Raw genomic sequence first — 26,535 nt, forward strand, 5'->3', positions numbered from 1 at the left:
ATAGGCAGGTGCCAGCCCCTGCTGATTCTCACTACCCCTGTGAGTTCACTGAAGCAACTCAAAGAATTCATGTAGAGTACACCATACTTACAGCTACAGATTTATTACAACTAAAAAGGGATGCAAACAAGCAGACACACAGAGGGAGGTGTGGGAGCAGTCACAACAAGGAGCTTCCATGTCCCTAACAGGGACGTGCTGCCCTCTCCACGCATGGTCACCAACCAGGAAACTCCATCTGCGCTCCAGAGTTCAGGAATCTTATCAGCCTCGCCAAGCGGCCATGAGAGATTACATCATGCCTTACATCATGGCATCGGACCAGCAGGTGGTCTGGTCAGCCCTTAGGCCTCAGGTATTGGTCTGGCTAGACAGAATGGAGAAAAAGGTCCAACTGTTTTCTACAAGGTGATTCCACACCTTGCAGAGACAAAAAGTTAAAAGTTCTGCCATCAAAAATTTCTAAGGTGATAGTGAGAATGGTTGCACAACTTGAAAAATGTAATCAACTCAATTTGACATGTAGAAATTGTCGAGTTGGCATTTTTTTTTGTTATTGTTTGTTAATACTTTCACCACATACACACAAAAAATTCCTAAGGTGATCCTGGCAAGTCATTAAATCTTGAGCATATCTTTATTTCCTATTTGTTATATGGGATAAAGGCTTCCATCCCACAGAGCTATTGTGAAGGTCATATGACATAATATATGTGCAAGGGCTTGGGTATGAGGATGCCAGGTACAAGCAACTCCACCACAAAAGGAAAGGTTTCCTGGGAAAACCGGGAAAGAGCCAACAATATGTTGTGGGTTAGTTTTGTTCTTCTCCTATAGTACATTCATTATTCTCTTCATTCTGACATTCTTAATTTTTTTTGGCTATTTGACAACATTCTTTTTCATTAATGTCTGGGGCATAAATTGTTCCTGAAGTCTCAGAATTATGTAGACACACACCTGTCTTGGATTTTGAAAGGTGAGAAGAAAGTTAATTTTTAGAATTTTTTTTTCTAGCTTGCCAAAGAATTCCCTTAAAAGATGTCTAAGAAGAGCGCATTAACTACTTCTGTGCAGACTTACGATCAGCTACACAGCTTCTGTAACTCTGTGCACTGCAGAAACTATCAACTCTCCCTCTGAGTTCAATATCTTTAGGGGCAGTTCTTCTCCAGATACTGCAAAACCGTAATGATTTGCGCTAGCGTTCTTGTTCAGCACAGCCACCCCCAAGGACCATGGAACAAAGCAGTACTGAAGATGCTGCAGCAACGTGAGGTCAAAAAACACATCTTCAACCAGGGCCTGTGTTAACCCTCAGTCACTCAAATCACATGTCAGCTCAGACTGCCTCAACTCAGGACATCCTGAGCATATCCAACTGGTATCCACCGGGGCTTTTTGAGACCCCTGCAGAAGGTATCACAATTGACAGCTTTCTCTAGAGGCAATTTGCTTCACTTGACAAGTGCACTAACTGTGATCACCACCTTCTTTAAATAAAGGTCTACTTCACCAGCAAGGGAAACCCTGGTGGCGTAGTGGTTAAGTACTATGGCTGCCAACCAAAAGGTTGGCAGTTCAAACCCACCAGGTGCTCCTTGGAAACTCTATGGGGCCGTTCTACTCTGTCCTACAGGGTTGCTATGAGTTAGAATTGACTCAATGGCAATGGGTTTGGTTTCGTTTTTTGGTTACCTGCAAGGTTCTGACAATAAGGTTATAAATGAAAATGCTGGGCACTAACATTAGTCTATCAACCACCTCTTTAGATTATAATTCTACAAACTAGTAATGGCACCGGAGCCGCTCAGGTTTGAGGAGTATGGGTTTGTGTAAGGTCATGTGGGAAATGGGAAACCCTTATCTGGATGCATTTACCCTAAGGCGGTCCCTCAGGCTCATGAGAAATTTGGGCTGTAGCAGTGTAGCACGTAAGCGCAGAATTCAGCCAGCTTTTTATAGTGACACCAATTTGGAGGTAGCAGACCTGATTCTGAACTTTATATCACCTGGTCCATAGGACAACTATCAAAAGTTGATTTGTTGTGTATCTAGCTGGACAAAATCTACAGGGCTAAGATCTTTAGCAGAAAGTTTAATGGGCCAGAAACGATGCTACTAAATAAAAAGCTTTTCTTTTGTGACAGTTTGTGATCCTTATCATGGAGCAAAACATTAAAGAGTTTTTCTGTATTGAAAACTTAGGAAAAAAAGAGAGGGTGAATTTCAAGAATACCTATGCCCTCAAATTTTAGCTGGGAGAAAAACTCCTAAATTAAATGTTTTCTCCTTTTTATATATAAAAGATTGCAAAAGACGGGTTAATTAACGTATTAGATCTTTGCCTCTCAAGATTTATCAAACAGCAACGTTACATTCCTTCCTGGGTTCTCCGTTTCTCTTCTGCTTTCCTCATTTAACCAGTCACAGTAGAGAACCAAAATGTATTTATTTCATGTTCTAAATTTAAAATGTAGATGAGAGTATTCTGGCTTCTTTCCTTGAAAAAATAAATTGAAAAACCCTTTAAAAAAAATTGTGTTTAGTGCACTAGAAAGAAAAAAACTTTCCTCACCCGAGGTCTATATGGTATGATTTTCCCCCCAGAAGTTTCTGGAAGTACTTATTCTGATATTACATGGCTAACTGCACATTCTACACTGACCAAAATCAATTCCTCAAAGGTTATGTAGCAGCGGGAGAGAGACAGGTCTCTCTAGATAACTCTGGTTTCTACATGTAAACTTAGAGTCTCTCATGCTCATAACTGCACTGGGAAGGCAACATAGGGATAAACAGATGCGAACCAACTGTATCCACATCAGAAATGGCTCAAGGCCAGGCCACGCTCTCCATGAACGGATTAGACACACTCCGTTTTAAATCATCAGAAGAGCTTGTTTGTTTTCTGTGTTCTACCAATACCGTGAGGAGCTGAGCCGGAAACTTCACTGTTTTCTGCACTTCCACTAAAAGTTTCAAGACTGGCAACTCCTGCCTGACTTCCCCAATTAGCTAATAAAAAAAAAAATAGTTAGCTGATAATGGGTGTTTTTTGGTTTAAAATGTACATATTGCTCTGAGAGCTCATGTGCATATAAAGATGCAATAAAATTAAGACACAGGAATTCAAGTTAAGGGAAAGGGCTGGAAAAAATAAAGCAAAACCTGCAGTGCTCAGAAAAATTCTGCCAAAATAGGAATTTCAAAAGCTAAGACTTTATGTAAAATGTCTTACCTAAAGGCCAATCCAGGAAGCACTCCAGCTGGCATCTCCAACAGGGATGCATTCTAGCAATGGTTTTAATTGAGATGACAGGTCTCAAAATGTACGTTTTATTTTAGGTTAATGTAATTTAAATAGTAAAAAGGTTATTTAATTAACGTACCCAACGTCTAAACAAACTTATCTGCCAAATGTATAGAAAGCAAAAACAAAACCAGGCTCTTCAGATTTTCAAATGGGTCATAATGTTACAATCATTAAAAGCGTGGTCTTGGTGCCAGAATAAACAGACCTGGCATGTAAATATTCTATATATGGCTCTGGCAGAGACAGCCAACTGCCTTCCAACATCCATCCTCCCTTTCTTCTTTATTAACAGAACTCCTGTATTGTTGGTGGCAGAATTGTGCTTCTATAAAGACTTTTTCCCCAACCTCCATTTCAGAGAAGCGGGCAATGTAATATAGTGTGGGGTATCTGGGAAAGTTCTTTAAAGGAGCCTGATTCAGGTGGAAGGCATGCTATTTTGTTCTCTCTCCTGCCTCCACTTTTCTGCCTGGAACTCCAGCATGACAACTAGAGCTGTAGCAGCCATCTTGGGACCATGAGGAGCGGACCAAGGGAATATCAGGGACCTCAGCACTGACATCCTCAACCCACTGCACCAGCAGCAGCAAATGCCCACTCTGAATTCTTGTCGTATGAGAAAAGTAAATCCATACATGTTTAAGCTCCTTGCATTTTGAAAGACCATAGGAAAGAGGTAATGCTTATTAACACACACATACACACATAAATACACACACCCCAAGAATAAAATTATATGTAAATTTAAGTCAGGTTAAAGTGTCCACTCGTACAGCAATACAGGCATACCTCACTTTATTACGCTTCACGGATGCTGCGTTTTTCAAATTGAAAGTTTGTGGCAACCCTGCATTGAGCAAGTCTATCAGCACCTTTTTCCCAACAGCATGTGCTCACTTCATGTCTCTGTGTCACATTTTGGTAATACTCACAATATTTCAAACTTTTTCATTATTATTGTATCTGTTACGGCGATCTGTGATAAAATTGTTGATGTTACTATTGTAATTGTTTTGGGATGTCATGAACTGTGCCCATGTACAACGGTGAACTTAATCGATAAATGTTGTGTGTGCTCTGTTCCACCGACTGACCGTTTCCCATCTCTCTCTCCGTCTCCTCAGACCTCCCTATTCCCTGAGACATGACAATATTGAAATTAGACCAATTAATAACCCTACAATGGCCTTTAAGTTTTCAAGTGAAAGGAGGAGTCCCACGTCTCTCACTTGAAATCAAAATCTAGAAATGGTTATGCTTACCGAGGAGGGTGAGTTGAAAGCTGAAAGCTGAGACAGGCCAAAAGCTAGGCCTCTGGCACTAGTTAGTTAGTAAAGCTGTGAATTCAAAGGAAAAGTTCTTGAAGGAAATTAAAAGTGCTACTCCAGGAACACACAAATGATAAGAAAGCAAAACAGTCTTATTGCCTATATGGAGAAAGTTTTAGTGGTCTGGATATAAAAATCAAACCAGCCACAACATTCCCTTAAGCCAAAGCCTAGTCCAGAGCAAGGTCCTAACTCTCTTCAATTCTGTGAAGGCTGAGAGAGGTGAGGAAGCTGCAGAAGGAAAGTCTGAAGCTAGCAGAGGTGGGTTCATGAGGTTTAAGGGAAGAAGTCGCACCCATAACATAAAAAAGCACAAGGCAAAGTAGCAAGTGCTGATAGAGAAGCCGCAGCAAGATACCCAGAAGACCTTGTTAAGATAACCGGTGAAGGCGGCTACACTACTGTCTCAGTCACCTAGTGCTGCTGTAACAGAAATACCACAAGCGGATGGCTTTAACAAAAAGAAATTTATTTCCTCACAGTCCAAATTCAAGGCTTCAGCTCCAGGGAAAGTCTTTCTCTCTCTGTTGGCTCTAGAGCAAAGTCCTTGTCCTCAATGTGCCAATGGTCAAGGACCTTCTCAGGTGCAGGGACCCAGGATCCAAAGGACGCACTGTGCTCCTAGTGCTGGTTTCTTGGTGGTATGAGGTCCCCAACTCTCTGCTTGCTTCTTTTTCCTTTTATCTCTTGAGAGATAAAAGGTGGTGCAGGCCACATCCCAGGGAAACTCCCTTTAAACTGGATCTGAGTAAGGGTGGTGTTACAATCCACCCTAGTCCCTCAACATAAAATTAAAATCACAAAGTGGAGGACAACCAAAGAATGCTGGGAATCATGGCCTAACCAAGTTAATACACACATTTTTGGGGGGACATAATTCAATCCATGACAACTAAACAACAGATTTTCAATGTAGACAAAAAAGCCTTATATTGAAAGAAGATACCATCTAGGACTTTCATAGCTAGAGAAGAGAAGTCAATGCCTGGCTTCAAAGCTGCAAAGGACAGGTTGACTGTCTTGTTAGGGGCTAATGCAGCTGGTGACTTTAAGTTGAAGCCAATGCTCATTTACCATTCTGAAAATCCTAGGGCCCTTAGGAATTATGTTAAATCTACTTTGCCTGTGCTCTATAAATGGAACAACAAAGCCTGGGTGACAGTGTCTCTGTTTACAACATGGTCTACTGAATATTTTAAGCCCACTGTTAAGACCTACTGCTCAAAAAAAAAAAGATTCCTTTCAAAATATTTCTGTTCATTGACAACGCATCTGGACAGCCAAGAGCTCTGATGGAGATGTACAAGGAGATTAATGTTTTCTTTTTTAACACAACATCCATTCTGCAGCCCATGGATCAAGGGGTAATTTTCACTTCAAGTCTTATTATTTAAGAAACACATTTTATAAGGTTATAGCTGCCATACATAGTGAGTCCTCTGATGGATCTGGGCAAAGTAAATTGAAAAGCTTCTGGAAAGGATTCACCATTCTAGATGCCATTAAGAACATTTGTGATACATAGGAGGAGGTCAAAATATCAACATTAAGAGGAGTCTGGATGAAATTGGATTCCAACCCTCATGGATGACTTTGAGGGGTTCAAGACTTCAGTGGAGAAGTAACTGCAGGTGCAGTAGAAACAGCAAGAGAACTAGAATTTGAAGTGGAGCCTAAAGATGTGACTGAATTGCTACAATCTCACAATAAAACTTTAATAGATGAGGAGTTGCTTCTTATGGATGAGCAAAGAAAGGGGTTTCTTGAGATGGAATCTACTTGTGGTGAAGACACTGTGAACATTGCTGAAATGGCAACAAAGGATTTAGAATATTACATAAACTTAGTTGATAAAGCAGTGGCAGGGTTTGAGAGGATTGACTAATTTTGAAAGAAGTTCTACAGGGGGAAAAATGCTATGCAACAGCATCACAAGTGTCAAGGATTGAAATGTGTCCCCCCAAAATATGCGTCAACTTGGCTAGGCCATGATCCCCAGTATTGTGTGATTGTCCACTACTTGTCATCTGATGTGATTTCCTATGTGTTGTAAATCCTATCTCTGTGGTATTAACGAGATGGGATTAGCAGCAGTTATGTTGACGAGGCAGACTCAATCTACAAGATTGGTTGTGTATTAAGTCGATCTCCTTTGAGATCTAAGAGAAGTGATCACAGAGACATGGGGACCTCATAGCACCAAGAAACAGGAGCCAGGAGAATAGTGCATCCTCTGGACCCGGGGTCTCCATGCTGAGAAGCTCCTCAACAAGGACCTTCCCTGAGAGCTGACAGAAAGCCTTCCCCTGAAGCTGGCACCCTGAATTCGGACTTCTAGCCTCCTAGACTGTGAGAGAATAAATTTCTCTTTGATAAAGCCATCCACTTGTGGTATTTCTGTTATAGCAGCACTAGATAACTAGGACAGCATGCTACAGAGAAATCTTACATGAAAAGAAGAGTCAATGAATGTGGCAAACTTCATTGTTGTCTTATTTTAAGAAATTGCCACAGCCACCCCATCCTTCAGCAATCACCATCAGTCAGCAGCCATCAACATTGAGGCAAGACCCTCCACCAACCAAAAGATTATGCCTAACTGAAGGCTCAGATGATGGTTAGATTTTTGAGCAAAAAAGTATTTTTTAATTAAGGTATGTAAATTTTTTAAGACAAAATGCTACTGCACACTTAAAAGACTATAATATACTGTGAACATAACTTTTATATGCACTGGGAAACCAAAAAGTTTGTGTGACTTACTCTATTGCGATATTCAATTTATTTTGGTGGCCTGGAACCGAACCTGCAGTATCTCTGAGGTATGCCTGTACAATCCTGGAGATAGCCAAGTGCAAAATTATGCATTCTCAGATAATACTGAAACCCAGGGACTCCTCTGAACCTCTCATCTGTCTGTGTTTAGAGGCAGATGAACACTTGAGGTAAACATCTGAAGCAAGGAGACTCCAAGATTTACCAGATTAACTCCGATGTTGGCAAGAACTACGCAGTCTCCTCACCATGCCTCAGTTAAGCACTAGTCAGCTTATGGCAAACCTTCTTTGTTATAGGGTTTCTTGACACATAATCTCTGAAAGTTACCTTAAAGATGTGCTGTCTTCTTAAAAGCTTGTTGTATTTTAGGAGAGTGTGGAGCCAGCTTTTCAAAGAAAAAGATATCAGTACCACATAGGGTAGAGTACCTGGGTGGTGCAAATAGTTAATGTGCTCTGCTGCAAACTGAAAGAGGCACCTCAGAAGAAAAGCCTGATAATCTACTTCTCAAAAATCAGTTCTACTCTGACATACATGGGCTGCCATGAGGTGGCACTGACTTGATGGCAACTGGTGGTTTTCCCATGTACGGTAAAACATGGTGAGTAGTTCTGAGCCACTCCTCCCCTTCCTGCCTGACCCCATTCCTCTTCTCCCTGCCACACACTTGACTGCCTCCATCTTACCCTTTGCTTTACCTTTGCTTACAACCTATCAGGCTTTGGACTTTGAAGCCAATGGTTCAGAATTTAAGTCCTGACTGCCACTATCAAGCTAAGTCACTAATCTAGTTAACCCTTCGCCTCCTTATCTGTGAAAGAGGGACAATGGCCATGGTCATTGTGATGATTAAATGATTATTAAATGGTCACTGGATAAATTCTGGCAGGAAAAACAGGCTACGACATGGGTAGGATAGTGGTAAGGGGTCAAAAACATTTTAAAAAGCAGCTGCCAGAGGAGGGACAAGCAACTATCATAGACCAGGAACTGTTCTGCAAAGACTGGCCTTTATTCTCAACATGCCACTCCCACTCCTGGATCCAGAGACCACCTTGAAGAGGCAGCAGCCAGGGATCTAAAGCTGGCAGGACGGCGCAGAAGCTACATCAAAGCTTCCCAAGGTGAAAAGGGAATCATATGGGCGCTCATTATACTTCTTTACAGCTTTTCTGCAGGTTTGAAATTTTTTTTAAATAAAAAGGTATTTTTTGTTTGTTTTTAAAGAAGGAATCATAGGGGGAAAAGGGAACAGGCAAGACTAAAAGACTTTGCAAGTCCCTGCCTCAAACTAGGATTCAGGCAACACATTTTTAGTGACAATCTTTTGAATATCTTTTAAAGTCTAGTGTCATGGCTGTTTTTTCTCTATAACCTATGAAGTCCCTGGGTGGTACATACTTGGCTGATAAACCAAAGGTTGGAGGTTCCAGTCTACCCAGAAGTGCCTTGGAAAAAAGGCCTGGTGATCTACTTCTGAAAAATTAGCCATTGAAAGAAAGCCCTATGGTACACAGTTCTACTCCTACACACATGGCGTTGCCATGAGTCAAAATCAACTCAACTGCAACTAGTTTATCTATAACCTCTACTTTCCACGTACTATCTGGCTCACTTCTTTGTTATAAAAATAACCCTTCTTTCATTGTTCCAGATTCACGAATTAGTTGATAATTATGAAAATATTCTTATATATCTGTGGTGCAGTGGGATCACTTTTACAGAGGCCAGGCTGAGGGCCAGAGAGAGACCTGCCTGAGGGTACAGCTGAGAAAAGGCTGTCCTGATCAAGGAACTGTATCCTGAGCATTCCTGAACCTGAACTGTATCTTGTTACTTCCCTAATAAACCCCCAAACCGTGAGTACTGTCTGCGAGTTCTGTTGAATTCAGCAGAGATGTAGAGAGTGCTGTGGGAGGGACGGCTATTGCCAGAATTGGTGAAAAGGTTGGAGGGTGCAGGCATATCTGACCTACACCTCACAGGAATCAGGCTCGGGCTGTTGATCCTGATTCTGAAGTTAGGTCATCAGATGCCACCCCACTGTCCCAACACCATTTCTACACTATCCTATTTCTATCCCCCTTCAATTGGTCGCTGTCCAAATTCTACCAATGCGACAAACGTTTACTGTGTGCCTACCATGTGCCGGGCAGGCACTGTATTAGTTTCTTGGGAGATACACCTAGAAACTGCACTGCCTAGAGAAACAGAGAAACAAATAGTGAGGCACTGCGTGACCTGACGACACACCCAAGGAACCCAGCTGCTGCATTACATTTGAATTTTATTACTGAGGGAATCTCCCAGAAAAGATAAATCATTAGCTAGCATTTGGCAATGTTTCTTTTATTCTGGGATTTTCTTGCTGTAGTGTTGACTTTCTGTTTCTCCCTTCTTTAGATCTCTTCTCTGGTTCCACATCCATTCCCTCAGCTCCACAATCTCCGTTTTTTCAAGTTTATTATTTTTTCAAGTTCTAGTCTTTGCAACTTAATTTTTGTCTGCCTCATTTATCATTCCATTTCTCCCCCCATACCTACATGATAATTTGTCTCTCTGAATCTGTCTGAGAGTAGGGCAGGATGCTTGCTGCAAGAGCTAAAAGAAAAAAGAAACTGGTGATAGATGGGCAGGCAGAGTCCCTCCTTTTTTCACCCAGGTAGAATGCAGAGGTATGAAGAAAGGATGTAACAACACAAATATTTCAAATATGTGGTAATGATGCAGAGGAGCAGGAAGGTAGAGAAAAGAAACCTTGGCAAGCACAGGAAATATGCTAGGCATTGCTCTCTCCAGTCTTCAGAATTGGCCACCCTCTGCTGCTCTGAACAAACTGCTCTGTCACGGGCTGTCGGGATCTTGTAGAGAACAAGGAGAAATGCCAGGATTTGCAGACTCTTTTGAAATAGGATAGGACAGGCCAACTGTATGAGTCTGAGTACACCCAAAAGGGACAAACTTTCTAGTTTTACCATAAATAGATTAGAAAATAACCTAGAAAACCAGCAAGAGATGTGTGATGGTTAATGTTACGTGTCAACTTGGCTAGGCCATGATTCCCAGTATTATGTAAATATCCCCAATTTTGTGATCTCTCCTAAGCAGCTTCATGTAATCACCTGCATGATATAATCAGCCACTTAGTTATAAGGGGCAGTTCTTCAGTTTATCAGCTGCTGCAGTCTGAAATTGATGGAACATGCAATCAAGATGCATTGATAATTACTGGTGATTAGAATGCAAAAGTTGGAAACAAAGAAGAAGGGTCAGTAGTTGGAAAATATGGCCTTGGTGATAGAAACAATGCTAGAGATGGAATGACAGAATTTTGCAAGACCAACTACTTCATTGCAAATACCTTCTTTCACCAACATAAACGGCCACAGTACACATGGACCTCACCAGATGGAACACACAGAAATCAAATTGACTACATCTGTGGAAAGAGACGATGGAAAAGCTCAATATCATCAGTCAGAACAAGGCCAGGGGCCGACTGTGGAACAGACCATCAATTGCTCATATGCAAGTTCAAGGTGAAACTGAGGAAAATCAGAGCAAGTCCACGAGAGCCAAAATTTGACCTTGAGTACATCCCACCTGAATTTGGAGACCATCTGAAGAATAGATTTGATGCATTGAACACTAGTGACCGCAGACCAGACTAGTTGTGGAATGACATCAAGGACATCATCCATGAAGAAAGCAAGAGGTCACTGAAAAGACAGGAAAGAAAGAAAAGACCAAGATGGATGTCAGAGGAGACTCTGAAACTTACTCTCGAACGTCAAGCAGCTAAAGCAAAAGGGAGAACTGATGAAGTAAAAGAACTGAACAGAAGATTTCAAAGGGCCTCTCGAGAAGACAAAGTAAAGTGTTATGATGACACGTGCAAAGAGCTGGAGATGGAAAACCAAAAGGGAAGAACATGCTCGGCGATTCTCAAGCTGAAAGAACTGAAGAAAAAATTCAAGCCTCGAGTTGCAACAGTGAAGGATTCTCTGGGGAAAATATTAAACAATGCAGGAAGCATCAAAAGAAGATGGAAGGAATACACAGAGTCATTATACCAAAAAGAAGTAGTCGATGTTCAACCATTTCAAGAGGTGGCATATGATCAGGAACTGATGGTACTGAAGGAAGAAGTCCAAGTTGCTCTGAAGGCATTGGCGAAAAACAAGGCTCCAGGAATTGATGGAAAATCAATTGAGATGTTTCAACAAACAGATGCAGCACTGGAGGTGCTCACTCGTCTATGCCAAGAAATATGGAAGACAGCTTCCTGGCCAACTGACTAGAAGAGAGCCGTATTTATGTCTATTCCCAAGAAAGGTGATCCAATTGAATTTGGAAATTATAGAACAATATCATTAACATCACATGCAAAATTTTGCTGAAGATCATTCAAAAACGGCTGCAACAGTATATTGACAGGGAACTACCAGAAATTCAGGCTGGTTTCAGAAGAGGATGTGGAACCAGGGATATCATTGCTGATGTCAGATGGATCCTGGCTGAAAGCAGAGAATACCAGAAGGATGTTTACCTGTATTTTAATGTCTATGCAAAGGCATTCAACTGTGTGGATCATAACAAATTATGGATAACATTGTGAAGAACGGGAATTCCAGAACACTTGATTGTGCTCATGAGGAACCTTTGCATAGATCAAGAGGCAGTTGTTTGGACAGAACAAGGGGATATTGAATGGCTTAAAGTCAGGAAAGGTGTGCATGAGGGTTGTATTCTTTCACCATACCTATTCAATCTGTATGCTGAGCAAATAATACGAGAAGCTGGACTATATGAAGAGGAACGGGGCATCAGGATTGGAGGAAGACTCATTAACAATATGTGTTATGCAGATAACACAACCTTGCTTGCTGAAAGTGAAGAGGACTTGAACCACTTACTAATGAAGATCAAAGACCACACCCTTCAGTATGGATTGCACCTCAACATAAAGAAAACAAAAATCCTCACAACTGGACCAATGAGCAACATCATGATAAATGGAGAAAAGATTGAAGTTGTCAAGGATTTCATTTTACATGGATCCACAATCAACAGCCACGGAAGCAGCAGTCAAGAAATCAAAAGATGCATTGCATTGGGCAAATCTGCTGCAAAGGACCTCTTTAAAGTGTTGAAGAGCAAAGATGTCACCTTGAAGACTGAGATGCGGCTGACTCAAGCCATGGTATTTTCAATCACATCATATGCATGTGAAATCTGGACAACGAATAAGGAAAACCAAGCAAGAATTGTCGCCTTTGAATTGTGTTGGTGAAGAATATTGAATACACCACGGACTGCCAAAAGAACGAACAAATCTGTCTTAGAAGTACAACCAGAATGCTCGTGAGAAGCAAGGATGGCAAGACTGCGTCTTACATACTTTGGACACGTTGTCAGGAAGTATCAGTCCCTGGAGAAGGACATCATGCTTGGCAGAGTACAGGGTCAGTGGAAAAGAGGAAGAACCTCAACAAGGTGGATTGACACAGTGGCTGCAACAATGAGCTCAAGCATAACAATGATTGTAAGGATGGCTCAGGACCCGGCAGTGTTTTGTTCAGTTGTGCATAGGGTTGGTATGAGTTGGAACCAAATCGACGGCACCTAACAACAACCACCCCAGGGGCGTGGCCTGGATATTTTGGCAAAGCTCGCTGGATCCTGTTTCGAACTTGTCATCATCTGGCCTGCCGACTTTGGGGTTTTGGGTTTGTCAGTCCTTGCAACCATGTCACCATGTCAGTCACGAGAAGCGTCCAGCTGATGCCTGACCCACGGACTTTGGCACTTGCCAGCCTCCACAACCGCGTACGCCATTTCCTTGAGATAAAGCTCTCTCTCTGTCTATATACCCAGTGCCGTCGAGTCATATATATATGTATGTATACACATGCTTCACTAGTTTTGCTTCTTTAGAGAACCCAGCCTGAGACAAGAGGTGAAGGGAAGAATGAAAAACAATAAAGACCTGAAAGTAGAGAATATTCATGGAGATTGATTTGAGATTCCAGGGAAGTCTATCATTACTAGGCACTTTTTCGTGTTCTAGCAAAGTTCTGGCTAAAGTATTCTTACTGTAAATTCATTTTGCTCTTTGCCTTTTTAAATAATTTTTTTTTCCTGCAATTAACTCATCACACTTCTTTATGAATCATGTATGGGCAAACTTTTATGTATTAAAGAAAAAAAATAAGCCGAGTCCCTTGGCTAAATCCAGACATTAGCACAAAACTCTTGAGTTCTACAGCTAGAAAGAGGGTAAAACAAAAAAAAAAAAAGAAAGAAAGAAAGAGGGTAAGGCAGAGAGAAATCACAAGGCACAATTTTTGTTTCCTATTATTTTGAAATTTCTAAATTCATCTCAGTCTAACCATATGTAAGATGAAACTTAACTTTGTGTCACCTACAAAAAAAAAAAAAACCCAAGCTGATGGTATAAGCAAAACAGGGAGGGGACGCAATCATGAAGGCAATTACTGAGGTGTGCTCCAGCTGACTTCCAGCTGACTGTACAGACGCTAAGGATGAAGTTACAACACATGGGCCCTATAGAGAGAAACCATGTGAGACATGACTTTAGAATAACAGTAATTTAAATGCAAACCATTAGTGGACTGAGGACAACTATTCTTCTGATGTCAGCCCCACAAAGACTGCAAAAGATGCCAAGTTTCTGAGCATTACTAAACATTTCTATTAATTAGTTCCTTGGACCAAGACATCGAGTGGCTAAATCAGCAGAGAACACGAAGGTTGTACTCGGTTTATATGAAAGATGACAGAAATAGGACCCAAACAGATTTGGATAGACTTGGATCTAGAAAAACGAAATTTAACAGAGATAAATACAAAGATCAAAACTGAGGTCCAAAAAATGAACTGCACTGATACCAGACTGAGGAATTGTAGTTTAATAGGAAGATTTGTAGCAAAGAAGCTCAGTGTTTTGACAGACTGCATGTTTGGTATGAATCACAGTGGGATATGACTGCCAAAAGGAAAAAAAAAAAAAAAGGTAACGAAGCCAAACCAAAAACAAAACCAATGTGGTCTTGGACAGCATGAGAGAACCAGAGATGCAGAAAGCTCGAGCCAAAGGGGATCTTAGAAAGCACCTTCCATCAGTTTAGACCTGGGGATGGAGGAGTGGATCCCACTCTGCTCAGTCCCAAGGCAGACACACCTGAGGAATGGGTTTACATCAGGGTACCCGCCCTCCACCAGGATCTTAACTGACGGAAGTTAACCCAAAGCTGTTTAAGCAGCACAATATTTCTTTATAAATCACACTTGAGTAAACTTTTACATTTAAAAATAAATAATAACTTCAGGCTCTTGGCTAAATCTAGATGTTAGCACAAAACTCTTGAGTTATAGAGCTAGAGGGAGAGCGAGGTAGAGACAAATTCTAAGGCTCTTGAGTTACAGAGCTAGAGGGAGAGTGAGGTAGAGAGAAATTCTAAGGTGTAATTTTTGTTTGCTACTAATTTGAAACTTGAGGCCACAAGAGGGAAATGGGAAGGTTGTGTCTGAAGAAGTAAAAGTTTAAGAATGAAAGCTGACTCCCAATATTTAAAACCCATAAAAAACCAAGCCCACTGCCATCGAGCCGAGTCTACTCCGACTCATAACAATTCTATAGGACAGAGTTGAGTTGATTCCAACTCATAGCGACCCTACAAGGACTGAGTGAAACTGCTATAAATCTTTATGGAAGCAGACCGCCACGGCTTTCTCCCTCGGAGTGGCTGGTGGGTTTTGAACTGCCAACCTTTCAGTTAGCAGCTGAGCATTTAACCACTGTGCCACGAGGGATCCTCCCAAATATTTCAGGAGCTTATTAAAACACAACTTGCTGGGCCCCACCCACAGAAGTTCTGATACGGTAGATCTGGGTGGTCCCAGAATGTGTATTTCTAACAAATTCCCAGGTGATGCTGAAGCTGCTGCCCGAAGTCACAGAATTGTTTTTTGTTTCACGCTCTATGTTTCCAAAATTTTACTAAGTCACAATGGCCTATTTCCCAGTAAATCCAAATTATGGGGAAATTTATTGCATTTACAATTTCACACATTCTTATTGAAGATTATGCTTTTTAAAAAATTACATCTTAGCAGCAGTCTAACCTTTACTTTTTGACCCATAGCGCTAACTAGTTCAGCTTCTAAAGCAAGCTTCTGGGCCTGCTTCTGGTTCATTTCTGACATTTTATGTAACAGGTGGTTTCCCTCTGGGTTTTTTTGTTTTTTGTTTTTCCATTTTTTCTGTATTTTTCAATTACATTCAGCAAATCAAGCTTAACAACATATTAAGACGTGACCTGCTTTTATCAAATGATATTTGACTTCCCACAGCTTCTAAAATAGTAAATATTGATTCAATCCCTTCCCCAAAAGCCCAAACTGAACTCACTGTTCCCAGGGGCCTATTAGGATCAAAACAGCTGCTTTCAATTCCTGATTAATTTTATTTTATCTCTATACAGTAAAGTCTGTGAAAGCCAGAACCTGTGTGGAGAAGGAAAACTCAAATATTTTCCACCAGGAGAGTGACAGAAAAGTGGTGATAGTACCCTGTCAAACGAAGAAAACTTGCGAGACCTGGAAAAACATGGCAGTCCCGTCGTGTTCTGGCTCTCACAGGCTTCACTGTACTTTAAGCTCTGGCCTTTAGATCTCACTAGCAAAATTATCAGCATATGGAAATGCATTTTTTAATGACATGCAAAGCAATGCAAATTGATACAAAACACATTATCTCTAATTGCTCGGGAAAAGTCTGTAAGCCTCAACATTGATGTTATCTGTTTTGTTTCTTTACACTCTGGCAAGCAGTGACCAGTTCTTTTTATTACAGTTAATTTCATACAGCATCCAGCACCTGACGCTTGATGATGATGCTAAATGGAAGGTGCCTGTGGGTCAGGCAGGTGGGATCCTGGCCTTAACTTTGCCACTGTTTGACAGCCTTGGGCCACCATTAAAAACAGTTGCTGTTCAGTCGATTCCGACTCACGGTGACCCCATGAGTGTCAGAGGAGAACTGGGCTCCACAGTGTGTTTAACAGCTGATTTGGGGGAAGTAGATCACCAAGGCTTTCTCCCAATGCACCTGTCGGTGGACTTGAACCACCAACCTTTTGGTTAGCAGCCAAGCGTGTTAACCATTTACCTCACTCAGGGATTCCCATGGCCCCGGATAACCTAAAAAACCCCAGCCCAGTGCCGTCGAGTTGATTCCAACTCATAGCGACCCTATAGGACAGAGTAGAACTGCCCCATAGAGCTTCCAAGGGGCGCATGGCCCCGGATAGGTTCTCCAAATTCCCTGGGTCTCAGATTCTACATGTGGAAATGATGGGAATGACATCATCATAATTAAACACTGGTGCTAATGCTTATTGAGCACTCACTGTGTGCCAGGCATGATGCTGAGCGCATTCACGGGTTAACTACATTTTTACAACCCATGAGAAAGGTACCACAGAGCATGTAACCTTTAGGTGTGGCACTATTTCAGAGACCAGGAAACAGACACATAAAGATGAAGAAGCTTGTGCTAGGGCCCAAACTAGGGAGTGGCAGAGCCAGAACCAGTTCCTTGAAGTCTCACTCCAGGGACCTTGCTCTTAACCATGCCACTGCTCTGTGGTGCGATTTCCATCTATGTTCCCCCTAAACACTAAATTTACAGGGTCTGTGAAGTAAAAATTCAAATTTGAAAATCAAATGCACTTCAATATATAGAGAAACTGTTTTAATTCTCCTGAAACCCAGATTTCTGGGGTCCATGGAGATGGGGTCAATCATCCAGGCTATTTAGCCTAGTCCTTTTGGACCTCAAGCCTTGAAGAAACTAGTTTCCTAAAGTCACCTTGAAGTCAAACACTAGCACTGAGTAAGTACTGGGCTTTTTTGGAGAATTATCTATGTGTAGTCAGGAACTCCAGGGTCTGACTGGAAGCTGTGTTTAAGGGTAAATTGTTATTATGTAAACACTGTTCTGGCCCCAATTCTATGACAATGTCGATGGGGTGCAGTATAAGAGTCTCTGGAGGCCTTCTAACCTTGGGAACATTTTTGACTCTTTAGTTGAAACATTACTCCGACTTGCAAATTGTATGTTCAGTAAACTTTGATCAATTTCTCTTATTAGCATAACATGATTTTTATTTTAACAATATTGTTTAAGATCTTGACAGCTTCTGTTATGAGTTTGATAACAAAACACCACATTCTTTTTGCTCCATCTTATCACATTTAAATGTTTAAGGCACTGTCATCTTAAAAAAGCCTTCCCTCCAGCTTCCTGCCAGGCCTTACCTCCGCTGACCTCTCCAGTACAGACACGACTGAGCAGTTGTTCACTCCCACACTGCCCTAGTTTCCTCTTCACTCTCTCCATGAAGACAGGCTTAGTTCCATGTGTTAAATCAGGGCAGTGAGGACCAGAGAAACTGACAGATTCCTGAGAGTACATGGGAAAATTCACAAAGGTCACTGACCATTGTGGAATGTACTCAAAAACAGACAAAAAGAAATGATGTGGAGGCACAGTGACCATGAAGTCACACAGATTCCCCTTGTGACAAAGACATCTGTTAACCATAAATTAGCTCAGAGTTTATCTCATGCAAAGAATTTAACTTTAGGTAAATTTCCTTACTTCCTGAGAGAGAATTCTAAAAGTTCAGGAATTAAGGTGCCTTTATTATGTAAAACCTCCAGATTATACCTGAAGATTTGTGCAAATGAATGAGGGGCTAGCCAGGCCACAGAGACCACCTAATAACTTGATATCAGCTGATCTCAGGAAGGGGGACATGACTTAGTCATGCTAAAGTTAGCCAAAAGGAGCCCTGATGGCATAATGATTAAAGCACTCCGCTACTAACCAAAAGGGTAGTGGTTCACACCCACCAGCCACTTCAAGGGAGAAATATGTGCCTGTCTGCTTCCTTAAAGATTATTGTTGCAAGGTAATTAGGAGCCCAAGAGACAGGAAGGGCCACATGAACCAGAGACTACATCATCCTGAGACCAGAAGAACTAGATGGTGCCCAGCTATAACCGATGACTGCCCTGACAGGCAACACTGACAGGGAACACGACAGAGAACCTCCCTGAGGGAGCAGGAGAGCAGTGGGATGCAGACCCCAAATTCTCATAAAAAGACCAAACTTAATGGTCTGACTGAGACTGGAAGGACCCTGGTGGTCATGGCCCCCAGACCTTCTGCTGTCCCAGGATAGGAATTATTCCCAAAGCCAACTCTTCAGACATGGATTGGACTGGACAATGGGTTGGAGAGGGATGCTGGTGAGGAGTGAGTTTCTTGGATCAGGTGGACATTTGAGACTATGTTGGCATCTCCTGCCTGGAGGGGAGATGAGAGGGTAGAGGGGGTTAGAAGCTGGCAAAATGGACACGAAAAGAGAGAGTGGAGGGAAGGAGCGGGCTGTCTCATTAGGGGGAGAGTAATTGGGAGTATGTAGCAAGCTGTATTAAATTTTTATGTGAGAGACTGACTTGATCTGTAAACTTCCACTTAAAAAAGCACAATAAAAAAAAAAAAAAAAAAGATTGTTGTCATTAGGTGCCATCAAGTCAGTTCCAACTCATAGCGACCCTATGTTCAACATATCATAATACTGCCAGGTCCTGTGCCATCCTTGTTGCTGTGTTTGAGCTCATTGTTTGAGCCCACAGTGTAAGTCTATCTTGCCAAGGGTCTTCCTTGTTTTCACTGATCCTCTACTTTACCAAGTATGGTGTCCTTTTCCAGGGATTGGTCCCTCCTGATAACATGTCCAAAGTAATGATTATAGCCATACAGATTACAGCCTTGGAAACCCTGTGGGGCAGTTCTACTCTGTTCTATAGGTCACTATGAATCAGAAAGAGGCAAAAGGTTTGGTGTTTTTTTTTTTTTTTAAGGCTAGCTGAAAGGTAATCTTCTAATTTGTACAGCCCCTATTTTTGCCTTAAAAGCTCACTGTAACTAGCCTCCAATGAGCCCCCCTGCTTTTCTTAATGAAGTCTCCCTGTATACATACAGATTAACTGCTTGAATAAACCCTATATAGTTTAATTTCTTTTGTGCTTCCATTATTTTGACACAGGTCATCTTAGTCCACACTACCTACCCTCACTTCCCAGGTAATCCCATCTACTCCAGGCTTCAAATATCACCCCTGATACAGATGACGGTCAGCTCCTGATGGTCACTGGAGCATCTCTAGCCAGTCACTTATTAAACATTTCCACTTGGGAGCCTCAAGCAGCTGAGACTCAATAAAACCAAGCTTGTGATCTTTCCTTCTCCCATGTTCCCTGTGTTAACAAATGGCAGCACCAACTATCCAACTGTTCAAGCTCAAAACCGGGGTGTCACCCTGAATTTACATACCCAAAACAAAACTTGTCACCAAGTCACTTAAGGGTCTGCCCCAAGTCCATCCACTTGTGTGAACCCCACTGCTACCAAGCCTAGACCACCAGATTGCTCAAACTCTCTGAACCAGCCTGTCTACTTTGGGGGCTCCTCAAATCCATTCTCCGCACAGCAACCAGAGTTGTTCTGTACGTTTGTTTTTGCTTTAATCTAAGTGTCATCAGGATACTTTCAGGTATGAAACTGTCTACTGCCTCCAACTGTCTTTAGGATCAATTCCACAAAATGGCTCTCAAGGCCCAGGTACCATTCTCCCCTCAGGTCATACTGGACTTCTCCTTTCCTTGAACTCTCCCTGCTAGACCTTGTTGTTATAGTGACTCAACCTAGGCTGTAACTGAGACAGGGACAGAAGGCTAGACAGCCTCAAGACTGGAGTAACAGGCTGGTTGATCTGGGACTCAACCCACACATGTAGCCCGTGACACACAAAGTCTTACACATCTCTCTCAAGTTGTTTTTCAGAACCCACCATAGAAGTGGCATCCTGCATCTCTATCTTGTAAGTTGTTTTTCAGGACTCTACCATAGGGGGTGGTGTCACAAGATAACCTGGACTCTGACGCGTGAACTTCCACATATCTTCCCTACAAGCTGTTTTCCAAAGATGAACAGAATCAGCCCGATCCCCAGGGCATTTGCGGTGAGAATGGGTGTGACCTTACAGTCTTGTCAAGTGGCCACCGAGACTGCACAGTGGTGATGTGACATTGTCCAAACTGACTCCACCTTGGATTCTAGATGTGCACATGCCGAATTTCTTAACCTATTTCTCAGAAAGCTCCACCTTTTCCCCCCCAAAACAATGAATAAAACATGAGATCCTTCCTGCCTAAAACCCCTTATAAACTCCAGGAAAACTTCCATTCAGGGAGAGACTGAAGGCTAGCGTAGGCAGAAGCCCCTTTGCCTTTGCTTTTTTCTGTCACTAATAAGCCTTTGTTCATGTGGAACCTCAGAGCCTCTCCTGGTCATTCTTGGTCAATAGAAGGCAAGAACCTAAACAGGGCCTGGCCCCAAGCTGGGAAGCCTTGCTCTGCAACATAATCTTTACAAGAGCAGATCACCAGGTCTCTTCTTCCCCCGGCTGCTGGTGGGTTCCAACCACTGACCCTTCAGTTAATAGCCGAGTGCTTAACCCGTTGCTCCACCAGGGCTCTTTTCCATAGCCTTAGAGCATACCATGGAGTCCTGGTGGTAAAGTGGTTAAGAGCTCAGCTGCTAACCAAAAGGAAAGAAAAAAAAAAAAAAAAAACCAAAATCGTTGTGGTGGAGTTGACTGACTTGTAGTGACCCTAGAGAAGAGAGTAGAACTGCCCAATAGTTTCCAAGGAGCACCTGGTAGAGTCAAACTGCCAACCTTTAAAAAATAAGCCGTTCAAATCTACCAGCCCCTCCTTGGAAACCCTATGGGGCAGTTCTACTCTGTCCTCTAGGGTCTCTATGGGTCAGAATCAGCTAGATGGTAACGGGGTTTGTTTCATTGCAGGGCGTACCATTAGTACAGAGTGTTCCCGGGAGCAGGAATACTTCCTCTCCCACCCCCTCCCTCCAATTAGTTTATGCATCTTCTACGCATCCTTCAGGGGCACCTTAAATCTCTCTAAATCTTCCAGCACACCTGCCTCCACCCAGAAGTGAGCTACAGCACCCAGTCCTGTCCTGGCACACAGTGTTGTTGTTATTAGGACTGCTATGAGTCGGAACGGACCTGTGTACAACAGAACAAAACTGTACCTTTCTTACAATCGCTGCTATGTTTGAGCCCAGTGTTGCAGCCACTGTGTCAATCTATCTCAATTGACGGTCTTCCTCTTTTTCCCTGACCTTCTACCTGACACAGCACAATGTCCTTCTCGAGGGACTGGTCCCTCCAGATAACACGGACTGGGCACACAGTAACTGCTCAATAAATTTGGGTTGATGGACTGACTTTTCAATCTTGTATCACACAATTCTAAAATTTTACTGCTTTCTTCCTGCCTTCTAGCCTAAGAATGAAAACTTTTGAAGTGTTAAAAATAATCAAAACTCACCCAAATTTGAACACAAGGTTTACTCCGAGAAGTTATTCTATAGGGAGACCATTTTGATTCCAGAAAAAGCAAATGGCTATAAGAACCTGGGTACAATGAGGCTTATAAAGGGGAGGGAAAACTATAGCGGATCAGCTACTGGCTAATCTTAATATGACTCATTGAACCCTGCCTTCCCCCCTCCAGAACCCCGGTGGCACAATGGTTAAGACCTATGGCTGCTAACCAAAAGGTGGGTAGTTCGAATCTACCAGCTGCTCCTTGGAAACCCTATGGGGAGTTCTACTGTGTCCTACAGGGTCGCTATGAGTTTTTGTTTTTGTTTTCCCCTTCACTGAGATCAGATGATATCTGAGGTTACTTCTGGCCTGGCTGCTAATAATTTGGCCCTCCACCCACCTGCAACTCTGAGACTTTTTGAGATGTAAATTAGGACGTAATGGTTTGACAACTATTCTTTTCCAGCAGGATAAGACTAAAAATTTACACTGCTGTAGACCAGTTTCTCGCAGGCTTTTGCAGTTTGGGTCAGGTTTTATGGTTAATTTTGGTTTCGTGCATAAGAAAAACTGTAAAATCAAAGTAAAATGTCTGTTATTAATTCTCCTATTCAACAGAAGCCAATAGTTTTACTTCTAGTATGTAGTACTATGATAAGCCCCAGGTCACTGCTATATTCCCAATACCAGTTGGTGGTGATTCTTAAGAGAGAAGAGGGCAGAGACAGAGACACTGTCCAGTACAGCTCCACCTGCCTTAGCCCCACCTCCTTGAGAATCCCTGGGGTTCATTCAAAGTCGCTTTAGTAATTACTGCCTACCTATCCCGAAGGTATTTAGCAAGGTGTCAGCAAGTACCAAGTCTGATTTATTGCCCAACTATGCCATTCACCGCCACCTACTTCTGTGCAGATGTAGCATCTAGCAAATTACTGTAAACCATGTCCCTGTCCCTCCCCTCCAGTGACTAGAAGTAAATAGGAAGGACCACTTTTCCACCTCCGAAAAGGCAAATTCTCCTTTCAGTCACCCCCCACCTTCAGTACCACACAATGTTTCTTTGGCTATTGTTCCGTAATAGAAGTGATAATTCAACAGCATCGTAATTGGTCATTTCTCAGAGAACTGGTTTGGAGAACGTAAGAAGCGCTCTCTGCAATAATTGACTTTGAAAGGTTTTGCTTCCTCAAGAAATGATCAACAAAAGCTGTCAAAAGGGACTGCTAGGTTCTGGAATGCCTTAAACTGATAGATGGTTTAATAAGAACATGTTTTATGCAAGGAAGATCAAAAAGGGTGATTTTGATGTCTACCAAACTACACAGAACACTTAAATTCATATTATCCTCAATCCTCTGATTTGTTACTCCTCAATTTTAAAGGAGAAAAAGTGTCCAAGGACTAAACCCACCTCGCAGCTTCAGAGCTTCTAGCCCAGCAAAGCGACAATAAACCCGTTTCCCCCGCTAAGTGGACGCAGAAAAACCTCTCCCAGCCCGGACAGCTTAGTTCTTAAATTTGCAAAACAATACCCACTCACTCCCATCGTTTGTGTATGTAAAGATAGTAAAACACACTTGAGACAGAACAGCTTTCGGCTCGGATCAAGGGAGACCACCGGCCAAGGGTGCCTTCCTCCCAGCCGCGGGGGAGGCGCCGCCACCTCGCAGGTGGCCGCTCCTGGCCCGCTCTGCGGCACAAAACTTGAGACCTTAAAAAGGCAGATGCTTGTCCGTGCGGAGTGCGCGGCCCGGGAGGCCCGTCCGCAGCTTTCGATCCCCAAAATACTATAAAAAGAAATCCTCCCACTGGCCTAGAGAAGCCACGGGAGCACCCCTGCACGCGCACCCGCTCCCTCCCGAAGACCACTGCCTCTCCTGCTAGGTCCGGGGCTACCGAGAGAGGCTGGCGGGCTGGTTCGGGAAGGGGAGTGGCAACCTCGGTTCAGCTGGTCGCTAAGAGACCCTTGTTCCTTGGCGCCCCTCACCTGCACGGGCGGGTCTGGGTGGCCCTCGAACTCGAAGATAGTGGGACCCACCGCCCGGGGAAGGGGCGCATTCTGGAGCCGCGTTCTCACCACCTGGTCGAGTCCCGGGGAAACCCGGTTGTATTGTAGACAAACGCCGGGAGATACCCGGCCTCTCCGCTGAGCGCCCAGGAAGCCCGGCGCTGCGGCTCGCGCTCGGCGCCTCCTCAAGACTCCCTGGACACAAACACTCGCGGGCCGCCCTGCGGCCCTCCGTCCTCTTTCCCAGAGGTGGCCTGAGGGAACTTTCCAAGGTCCGGCTGCGGGCGGCGGCTCCCGCGGGGCCCTGAAGTTGCAGAGTCCGCTGGGCGCACCGCCGAGGTTGCCCACCCGACCCCGTGTCTGCCAGCTCCGTGCCCTTGCCGGTCCCGCCGGGTCTCTCGCAGGCCAGCAAGCGCAGGAGCAGGCTGGAGATCAACGCGGGATCCCAATGTGGCCCCTTAGGCCGAAGCCGCCGCCGCATCCCCGAGAGGGACGCGGACCAAAGTTTTCCCCCGAAGGAAAGTGAAAGTCGAGAGGAAAGGGTCGAGGCGTCTCGACAACCCTGCGGCTGGGGGGTAACCCCTCACTCAGACCCCGGTGTTTCTCGCTGGCCTGTGTGGCCAAGTCGACTTACGAAAGGGAGTGGGGGAGCCCCGAAGGCGGAGTCCTTGGCGGCTGTAAAGGTGGCCCCGGCGGGGCCGCGGGCTGCGCTCTCAGCTCCGGCCCCTCTGCGGCGGCGGCGCCTGCTCGCTCCGGCTGCCCACCTCCTCCTCTTCCGCGGCGCGCCTAGCTCTACCTCGGCTGGGGGTGGCAGAGCGCCGAGAGGCCCCCGTGACGTGATGGAACAAGGAGAGGCGCGCCGCGTGCCTCCCCGAAGCTGCAGAGAGATCTCCCCTCCCCATCACTCCCGGGTCCCAGCTCCGCGCTTCAGACAAAGTTCCGAACAGCGGGCGCTCGCCCCCCTCTGGCCAAGCGTCATCTAGGTTCTGATTGCTCCGCATAAAACAGGCAAGAAATCCGAATTCAGGAGAGTTAAGTGACTTGCCCAAAGTCGCGCAATGGAAAGTGACAAAGTAAACTCATATCTGCAACTCCTTGCTTTCTCCCGCACCCCGGGTTCTGGGAGGCCCCGACCCCAAAGGAATCGCCTTGCCGAGATGGAAGCCACGCTCGCTCTCATTGGTAGGACGGGGACAGTGTCCCACGCCGCCTGAAGAAATGACATTACCATTCAGGAGCAGCGTGGGAAAGTGGAGCTTTTTGCCCAATAATTAGGGAACAAATTAGTTTTCTAGTCAGTGCCTACACGACCAATAGACACTCTTAAGGCTTCCGTGCGGGCGCGATATCCGGTGTCAATCCTGCTCACCGAATAATTGAAGAAAGCACACACCCACTTAACCAGTTGGGCAATATAACATCTACCATCGGTCTCTGCCGCCCGTAGTAGCAGGATCTTGTGAATATGCTATCTTTTTTGTGCTTGCAATAACACACTTAAGACGTCTCTAGCGGCGCTCCGTGTCCTTCCAGGGCCAGACGCTTCCAGGGCCTGTCTTACAGAGCAAGGGGTGGCAGAGACACCAGGCAAGTCGATCCCACTGGTTTTTCCCTTCCTTCTTTTGGTCAATCCATGTGGACTGAGGGCCTGCTGTGTGCCTGGCCGGCCGGTGGGGAGCCAGGTAAAACCTGGCTAACACCCGGGACCTAGCTGTTGGGGGATGAGCAGGGTGCACGGTAATGAACTGTTCTTTCCTTCACTCTGTGCAGAGAATCCCAAAGAGGGAGCCCCTCATGGGACTCCATATCCTTAAACCCAGTAGCTAGGAGTCTGCCCACAATAGTGCAGAGACTCTGAGGCTATTCTGCCTTTTAAATCCACTTTGCTCAGGCAGCAAGTTTCTAACACCCATTTTACACACTTAATTTCAAGCAAATGACCAGTTTTGCACTCATCTCCTTCCACTGAGACCTTCTCCTGCTGAGTCATTAGAGGTCACACAAGTCACATTCTAGCCTCCTTATCCTCGACCTCGTCAGCAGGTGATGTTGATAAAACAACTGGGGCACTGTGGTAAACAATTCATGCAGGTTAACTCTTTCAGTCCTAACAACTCCAGGAGGGAGATGCTATTTTTATTCTGATTTTACAAATGAGAGAGGCAAGTGAGATGATATAACTTGCAAATAAGAGGCAGGGCCAGGGATCAGTCTGTCTCTACCTCTAAGCTCTCGACCTTTGAGGAAACTCAGGCCTCCACAACTGGAATTCATATGGCCCATCAGGGGTATCATCAGCCCTGGCTCACACCAGGGGAGCTTCCAGTCATCTCAAGCAAGGAGTGCTATGAAATCCATACACACACAATTCCTCCCAAATGGATCAGTATTTTTATTTTCAATATATCATATCATAAAATCATTGTAAAAATGATGTGGGGGCGGTATCTGATCTCCTCTAACTTCACAAGGAGGAAGGAGAATCAGGATCAGCAGCTCAAGACTGATGACTATGAGGCGGAGGTCAGACATGCCTCCTGTCTGCCGTCTTTACCAATTCTGACACCAACTGTCCCTTCCATGGCACTCGCTACT

General features: G+C 43.9%; 1 protein-coding gene across 1 annotated transcript in view; it reads right to left on the minus strand.

The window, feature by feature from the left end:
• Positions 1 to 24,736, minus strand: part of GCNT4 (glucosaminyl (N-acetyl) transferase 4) — a 41,535-nt gene extending 16,799 nt beyond the window's left edge. The window contains exon 1 of the mRNA XM_049866105.1: positions 24,575 to 24,736. The gene's annotated coding sequence lies outside the window, so the exon portion shown is untranslated. The remainder of the gene's footprint in view (positions 1 to 24,574) is intronic.
• Positions 24,737 to 26,535: the final 1,799 nt, after the last annotated feature.

This window comes from Elephas maximus, chromosome 2 (assembly GCF_024166365.1).
Source record: "Elephas maximus indicus isolate mEleMax1 chromosome 2, mEleMax1 primary haplotype, whole genome shotgun sequence".
NCBI classification, from domain to species: domain Eukaryota; kingdom Metazoa; phylum Chordata; class Mammalia; order Proboscidea; family Elephantidae; genus Elephas; species Elephas maximus.